This window comes from Amphimedon queenslandica, unplaced genomic scaffold (genome assembly GCF_000090795.2).
Source record: "Amphimedon queenslandica unplaced genomic scaffold, v1.1 AMPQUscaffold_13367, whole genome shotgun sequence".
Classification (NCBI taxonomy): domain Eukaryota; kingdom Metazoa; phylum Porifera; class Demospongiae; order Haplosclerida; family Niphatidae; genus Amphimedon; species Amphimedon queenslandica.
The window spans coordinates 163,076-172,416 of record NW_003546397.1 but is presented as its reverse complement, the minus strand read 5'-3'; the positions used below and the strand labels follow the sequence as shown (position 1 = coordinate 172,416).

The following is a 9,341-nucleotide window of genomic DNA, read 5'->3' as shown; positions in this document are numbered from 1 at the left end:
GCCCAGGCCCAGATCCGCCACTGGATGGGACTATAGTACTATTAATGATTTTTTCACCAACTAGTATTAACTAATCTTCCCTCTGGATCTTCTGGGTCATCTGTGTCCTCCTCTGAACTTTGATCACTGATCTCAGTGCCACTATCTTCTGGTTCATATATGTAAGGTAGGATTTCATCTGGTCTTTCATCAGTATTGCTTTCATGATAGCTGCTTTCACCAGAACTTGATTCAGCCTCCATCACACATGTAAACATGAGTCCCCCCCAAGTGCGTCATCGCTTGGCCACGCCCACCGCAGGAAGTAAATACTGAGAAGCCAAAAATTGCAAACTTAGTGCAGCTTTTTTTTGCAGGTTTTTCAACATTTTCTTGCAAGTAATGAAACATCAATAAAGTGAAATATGATTTTTAATATTTTTGATATTTTCATGGCACTTACCCTTTAATCCCTGCATATACTTGTCTCATCACACTGAGTTTTCAAGCTTTTCTTGTCGGCACCTGAGATAGATTTGACAGCTGGTATATAAATTTGCCACATTTTCATAATTTTTATTCTATTCGATATTAGATATTATTATTGTCAATACTGACTGTGAATTTTACTGATGATGATGATCTAGAGCGGGATGATTACGAATACTTTAAGGGATATCTCAAAAATTGTGAAGGTAACAATGTTTGTTTCATGTGAATTGACTGTTAGTTTTACTTCAGATATTGGAATACTTCCACTGCAAAATGTGCTCCTTTATTTTTCTATATACAAGTACCTACCCGTATTTGGCTTTCAGTTCTCATCAACGTTGACATTTCATGAAGAAACTTATCCAATGGCTTCAACTTGCGCACTTAGCTTAGTAATACCTATGAAGCACATGGATTATGTCAACTTTAGACTGGCAATGGACAAGGCTATGGTCTATTATGGTGATTAAGGAAAAACATATTTGCACTTTTATCACTTTTACTGTGACATTGGTTAGACAAGTATCATTTGCTCTCATCATTTATTCTTATCACTGGTTAAACATGTTATCATTAATCCTGACCCAATATGATAAAGCCAGGCTAAATGCTGCAAAATTTACCTTACCAGAGCAAATTTTAATGAATCAGGCCCATTTCTGTATTCACTTTTGCTATTCTTTGTGCAGGGGAAAACATCAAGTGAACATGCCAACTCCAAGAGCTATTGGTAGACTACTAATCAAGAAAAAGCATTTACCTTTCATGATTTGCATGCAGCACTACAAAAAAGGCCTGCAATAGTTACTATCTGTAACTTTTTGGGCATTCTTGACATCAAATGAAAGAGAATTCTTGATTATTTTACACATTCCGTTTTGACAACCATTATCTCTAATAGTTGCCTGGTTTTGTAAATTAATTTTAATGCACTTAAACATGGCCTTATCCTTTTATCATTCACTATGTATGAGCCTATGATAATTTTATTCTGTATCATGATTATGACTGAGCCTCCTTTTTGCCCTGCAATCTAAAGCATTATGTTGTCAATATGTTGTTCATGAAAAGATGAAATTATTAAGTACAATCAAATATCATACAGTTAGAGTTATGTCAGTAGTTCACACTGAAACTGAGTTAACATAATCTCTAATCTAAATGTACAGACCAACTCCAAAGTGATCTCTCACTTCAAGGACATCAATATCTTTGTAATACCAGTTGCTCATCAGTAAGAGGGCAAGGTATCTGTTGAACAAATGTCTCATTATCATCATCACATTGCAATGACACAGGGCATCACAGTTAATTCCATATCTGCAATCCTATATTATTGTAATAAAAGGCTATACCGTATAGGGTTTATATTTCAATGGTGTTTAATTTCACTAATTTAACGGTTTTAAAAATTTCGTGAAAATTTTTTATCTATGAAAATTATTTTTTACCTTACTAATAATGGTCAGTACTGAGAAGAAAAAATCAAAAAATTTTTTCTTGTGAATAGGTTGAAAGGTGATTTTCATCAATTATTTTCTGGGAAATATACCCCCTATACAGTATCAAAACTAACATACAAATAATGGGTGCATGTAGGTCCTATAAAATAACGGGTCCCATTTAGTGCGTGTCTATATGTGTGTATTGTGTGTGTGTGTGTCATTATCACTGCTAGCTAGCATTCCCCTTTATGACATTATCTCATTGGTGAATAAATTCAGAAAAGAATAATTAATGGGCGTGCCTCATAAATTGTCAACATGGAGGAAAAATAATAGAGGCCCTTTACCTGAGACAATTTACTTAATAACCTCTCGACAACATAATGTACTTTTTATTCATTTGGAAACTTATAAAAATAAAATAATGACATATACAATAAACTCACATAATCTGATGTGTTGACAACATCAGTATCATTCATGGTTGCCATTCCACTGATCCACAACTGCAAAGGACTCCTATTGCCCTCAGTTCTCATACGATGCTGACTATATGTCTCGCGGAATAACTAAATAAATAAAGTATCATTGGATGTTACTGTTGATTCACTGGATATACCTCATTATGATGAGAGATTCTTGGTTCAAAAGACATAGTGTAAGCAAAAGAGGTCATACATATTTGTATGACTAAGGACCTCAATATTCTCTAAGTAGTAGTAGATGTAATAAAAGAGAGATGTACAACCAGCAAAGAGGTCCCTCCAACATCCCTCAACACACTAATTATGGACATTCCGTCCAGTTATGTAGCTACCTCTTTCAGGACCATGTTCATTTAACATAAACAGTGATACTGCCACATTCTCCCGTCTTTTATCACAGTGAACTTTAGATGGAAGTCCATACTCTTTGACACCATTCAAAAAGCAATTGAGCATTGTAAATGTGCAGTTGTTGTGAACTTCAAGAAAAACAGGTAGGTGAGAAAAACCATTGATGCCTCCAAAAATTATAAAGTTTCATCTGATCAACTTATCTATGTGCCACTAACTATTACGCATTTTAACAGAATAGACTGGGCGATGAAGAGCTTTTCTCCGCCTCTTTTGCACACCACAGGGATTGACTCTAAACAAAAAATCTTTGATGGGAACACGTTCTATTCTAAGAGAACGAGCTCTTAAGTAACCTTCAAAGCTTCATTGCCCACTGAAACGTTGATCATGTATGAAATCCTCTGCCAATGTGTCAAGTTGATCATCAGTGATATGACTGTATTCGTTAACACATTCCAGTCCAAATAGGCTTATGCGAAGTGAAATGGTCTTTGATGAGACCAGTGACATGTTTGCAATTTCAACATTTTTGAAGTTGTTTCCTTTCAAAAAACGAAGTTCATCATTCAGTATATGAATGGCAGGTCTGCCTCTTCCTCGATGACTGGCACAAAAATTATTAATTTCTTCCCTCTCCACTGATACAGCTATAAGACATGCTAAGTTTCCAATAGCATTCGTAAAGTGACATATTCATTCGTCATTAACTCACTGCAAACTGTCAGCGATTAAAGAAGAGAAGTCTCGGATTAATAGCTCCCACTGTAATAGAGCAGCTTGAGGATCAGACTCACCAGATTTAATTTTTACTAGTATGTCTTTAAGATAACTGATAGCAGAATCAAAGAAATTTTGTAGAAATCGTTGCTGAGCCATGTCCATGGCCAGGACACACGATCACATGCGAGATAGGCTCCTCCTCTTGTAATGACCATGCCCACTAAGGCATAGGTGTTATTATCTATGATTGGTAATGAATGCAAAATCGATCAAAGAATCGATCAGGAATTTGATGCATTAATGAGGCGATGTGCCTCACAAATCGCCACATCACTCTTCTATAGCTAAATCAATATTCCTTGTTTTGTCCACTATGGCGCTCCATATTGCAATCCTGTCATGTGTTGTTCCTGTTGTGAAGTTCATGTTCATAGTTTGACATTATTATTGTTTGTAATTTTTTGAAATACAACTCATTAGTTTTTTAATTTAATAAAACAATGATATCCAAGATTAAAAAACTTATCTTAGCTAGAACTGGAAGCCTGGAACCTCCACTACTAAGTATTGCAGTTGACCCTAGCTAAGCTAGGTGAAAAAAATGCTTCAGTTCTGAGATTTGAGCATGTGTGACCACACCCAAATTTTGGAGCGCATGTTTCTTTTAATTAACAAAATGGCAGAATAAGGTAAGTTTTAACCAATCCTACAATCATGTCACTTCTTCCTTTCTTGGAGAATGACCTAATGGGACATGGACCTACGCATTGACTGTTTAAGTAGAATGGTGTAAGAAGTAGCCTTCTAGCACCAGCAAATATTGAGATACACACCGACAACTGGATTGACAGGAGATGAAGACGACTAAACAAAACAGCCTTTTTGCTGATTTGACTTTCCTCTTAAACAAAGTCTAGAGCAATGCTAGTGGTACCAATGGAGTCCTCTGGTCAAGATTAGGTCCTCTAAGAAGTGTGGTATGCATAAGAGCTTGTTTTCCCAGTATAGCAAGGCTGCAAAAGTCATAGCAGCCATAATGTTTTGGGGTGAATCCTACTTAGTAACGCTACCGCGTTACTAATATCTAAAGCAAATCCTGAGATGGCTGCACTGACAAAAACCATCAAGGATTTCCATACTGCTCTGGCAAAAGCAACGCTCTAAGGTTATAGTTTTCGAAAGAAGAAGGGAAGGAAACCAACTTTGCCACGTAAACAGTTTTGCTCTGCTCACTTTCCAGTGAAAGGCGATGGAAATCATCATCCTTGTGACCTCTGCAAAATATCTATAAAAGGAGAGACACCACATGGTTTTGCTGTGAATGCAATATTTACCTTTTTCATGAAAACGTTGATACAGACTGTTTTGTGCTGTACCACAGAAAGTACTGCTAACAGAGCTGGTCTAACTGCAAGTCCTACATGTATAACAATATCTGCATATCTTATAGTTATCATTGTCACTATAGCTGGTGTGTATAATGTTTGTGTGTCTTACATTCCCACTATGACTCACTCCTTCTATATATAAATCATTACAATCCCTTACCGCCTTGTCTGAAGTTATGCTGAAGCAGAAAGACATTCTTTATTGGTAAAATTCCTTTTCTTCAATGAAAGAATAATGGGCATGGTAACAATTTCTTGGCAACGCCATAGTAATGAAGGACTTGAGCGGTATGTCTTCTAACCTTTTCTCTTTTGATACTCAAGGCTTAGGTAAGTCTTAATAGTTTCTTTTATAGTTGCTAGAACACATGGAAAAGATGTTTTCACATCATCTGGTCATAAGTCTTTGAAAAATAAAAGTTTAAAAGGCTATTTTCTCGTCACGCCTTTGTGCTTCTTGAAGCTCTTTGAGCTTCATACTCTTTAGTCCAGCAAACGAACTCTTTCACAGTGCTGTCACAAAGTTTAATGTGTGATATGTTAGAATTCTGAGAGATGTGCATCAAAACAGTAGAGCCACTTCATCAAGATGCCATTATTTCATGGTGGGTGGAGATTCAATCTGCCTAGCAACAACAGCAGTCATGACTTCTAGGATTTCTGTTTGTAGCTTCTTCACAAAGTGACAGAGCTTCTTTAGATCATCAGATATTACTTACTAGGCTTTCTATAAGAGGCTCATGCTCGTGTTTTGCTTCGCTATACTTTTCATAATGTGCAAAACTGCAGTATGCCTTATAAAAGATTATACGCTTGCTTTATGACACCTGTTATACTAAAACAATTTTTCTTAAGAAGGATCAACATCCCATATTGGCTTCTTCAAAGTTTGAAATCCATTAGTGTCAAATATTTAGAGATTCATCATGATAAAGTAGCACTACTAAAAGTTATTGTTAATTCAAAATTTTATTTCGTACCGGGGGTGTAACTCTAATAATTAAATTGGATTATAAAGGGTTAATAAAAAACAGTTAATGTGCTGTTGATTACACTCTAATGCCCAAGATAAACTGGTGAATAGATCACAATTACGTCTGTAAAAATAGTTCCAATTTTTTTGTGAATACAATGACAATTTAAATTCTTTTTTAAGCATGATATTACCAGATGGAGTAGACAACCTGAGTTCAATTTCACAGTGCTGTCTCCTGTTTCTATCATTACTTGTGCTGCTGTTACAGTACATGTATTTGCTTCACCTGTGTAGACTTCCAGAAAATAAGAGCATGCTGCAGTTAAGAGAAATGCTTTATCCTGACGGAGTTCTCTGGCTACCGTGATGACATTTTGTAAAATGGCTATTGTAAATTTATTATCTGTTTATTCCATCGATTGTTAACATAGCTTCATGTCATCTGACAGGTTTTCACTATTAGATTGGGATTCAATGTTAGTAAGGATTGACACATGCATGTTGTAGCAAGTAAGACACAACACCTTGTATGCATCATGCTCAGCCCTATTTCCTTCTAAATACTCCATCACTTTTTATATTAGGGCTGTGGTGGCGAAATGTGTTACCAGCTTTAGGAGATGCATTGCATGAGCATGGACGGTTGATATCTGTATATATTTGATTGTTTACATAAATATATACACAAGTCATTATTCATGGTCTGATGCATAAAATGTGATGAAATACAGCTATGACATTACATGCATAAATTAAGTTTTATCACCATCTTTGAAACATCAGTGTGACTTCAAACCTGTATAAATAACTTATTCATGCCTGATTTTTTAATGTTTTTGATACATATAATTATTTTTCAAATGATACATACTTACATACAATAAATATTTAAAATATGAATATCATTTGTATAATTATGCTGAAAAGACAAAGAAGGCAAAGTTACAATTTCACGTTCAATGGTACAAGGTTATGTGTTATTATGAATGATTTTGTAGTCAGTGTTGCACATATGAAGAATAGAGACAGACCTTAATACTTGTTTAGCAAGGATTAAGATAAGCATATCACTAAGACTAAGAATTGGACAGTCATATTCAGTAGTAGTATGTAGACTTGTAAATAAGCTTCCTACACAGAAATTTTGCTGATTAGTTCATTGTAAGCAATTCACAAGTACAGCATTCACATTCTGTAAAGAATAAGTATGATTAAAGGAATATTCTTTATTTTAAAAAACCTTCCTCATTCCCATGAATTAGTTCCACAGAATGACCAGTATGACTAATCCTTCCATTACATCTCATTATACCTTTGAACATAACAGCATATCAATCATTGGGCTGAACAAAGTCAATAAGGAGATTTGATGCCAGATAAGAGGTTCTGAACAATATAATAGCTGAATTTGAAGCAACAGGTGTATTAAGTGCTGTAGATGTAGTGACATTGATAATCTGATTGCATTCTTTTCTATAAACCTAAAGTCATAATAATGTAATTTACATTCTTATAATGCACATTTATATATACCTTTAAGAGTTCTCATGCTGATGCTTGCAGACCACACTTTGATCCAAAAACAGTGAAGGACGTAAAAGGTCAAGACTGAAACAGCTCCGTTAGTCCTTTATCAGCTCTTATATCAAAAAATATTATTGCATAAAAAAAGCTAACTTTTGATTGCCATTAATGAAAGCCCCACTAGATATGTGGCTTAATGACACAAGAACTGAGAAAAGCATTGGTATATCATAACTTGGTGTAAGCCTGTTACAAAATACATTAGCTGATCTAATCAGTGAATTAAAGGATTCACAGCTAAAAGATATTTACATACAATTTACATTTAGATTGTAAGTAATTAAAAAATATACCTTTCTATGTTATAAGCCAATGGTGGTCCAAATGGTATCATAACTTTGGGCAATTGTAATAATACGTGTATTTTTTGCCTTGTTAAAAAGAGGCATAAGCATCTGTAATTTCAGAAACAAATTTTTCAGTTATTGATGTGTAATAAGCAAATTTTGCCGAATAAATCTTACTAATGTACACTGCTGCAAAAATTTAGAAGAGAGCAATACTGTACAGTTGCATTAAATTATATAGTACCTTACTGATAAAAAGCCAACCTTTTTTTTTGTAACTCATTAAGATAATGGTCCACTTACAAAAAGAGCAATCTGTGCAAATGCCTTAAGATCCCTCCCTACAAGGGAACCAACAAATCTTAAGAAGTATTCTCCACAAAGCAGTCAAAAGTAATCAAAGCAACACACATTGCCTTTCAGCTTTTGTTTCAATCCAGTGAATGGGAATGATTAAATTTGGGCCATTAGTTCATCCTTTTGTGCTGAAGTTAACTTACTCATAACTTCACAAAGTATATACTTGTATGGTCCAAGTAATATAGAGTGAAAGCATTCAATAGGTGTTAATCTAAATATAAGAATCAATAAAAGAAACATGCTCTTACTGAAAAATATCAACATCTAATTGATATAATGGATTTAATTTCCCTACCAAACCAGTGGATATTTGTAAGTAATCAACTTGCTTCTTATCAGTGGCATCTTGTATTTGCAAATGCAATTGAAGTGCTTGCTCTTTTGTCCTTTTTTCACCCATAACAGTTGGATCTTCAGTATGATTGCACTAAACTACAGCAATATACACTACCATTAAAAGTAAAATAATAATGATTTCTCACTAAACATAGACGACAGAATTTGTTTGGATACTGGCTGTCATATGTCCACAAAGCTCAGATGCCCTTGGATCACATAAGACAGCAAACAAAGGAACAATAACTAAAACATCCTGCCTCCAGTAGTCGTCTGAAATGAAAACACCATACTCCAACTGTTTGAGCTCATGAACAATACGTTTTATCAAATCTAATGAATTAACTCTGTTGGATGTTGTCAATAGATAAATGTTGCTGAGGTTTGTGATCATCTTTTTTGGTACTCCAGCTAAAAGAACAGTGACACAGTCAAATTTATTCCATTTCTTTGACTATTTTCTGAAAGATCATCAGTGTATAATAATAAAGGGAGAATTAAGGTTGGTTTTCCTTGAGCTCAGTTATGATTTGGTTTTCTTCAATGAAATTCTGCATTTCCTAACAATAAACATTATATAAAAATTGTAATTATTCACCTCACCAAGTATGACAATTCATGTATGTTTTCTTCATTCTGTTTGAGAATTCTCACGTCATGAACTCAAGTATTAATACTTTCTATGCAATCCACATTAACAATCAGACTTTCTATTAAAAAGTGACATGTAGTATCACTGTTAATAGGTATGGAGAAACCAACAGAACTATACTGATCAATGGTCAGTAGTGGTGATAGGCTTGCAAATGAATTACCACGACTCTATCATGAAAATCATAGTTAAATTATTATTAAATTACACTTTTGGCTCCCATTTTCAAAAAAATGTTCCAATTGTCCAATGGTACTTCCAAATTGAGGAGAGTACAAGGTTA

The 9,341-nt window shown here is 34.6% G+C and overlaps 1 long non-coding RNA gene across 1 annotated transcript; it reads left to right on the top strand.

Moving 5' to 3' along the window:
- Window positions 1-585: 585 nt before the first annotated feature.
- On the top strand, window positions 586-1,054 carry LOC109582651 (uncharacterized). The gene is made up of 2 exons (XR_002185180.1): window positions 586-674; window positions 721-1,054. It is a non-coding gene; the product is annotated as an uncharacterized LOC109582651 (long non-coding RNA).
- The last annotated feature ends 8,287 nt before the right edge of the window (window positions 1,055-9,341 follow it).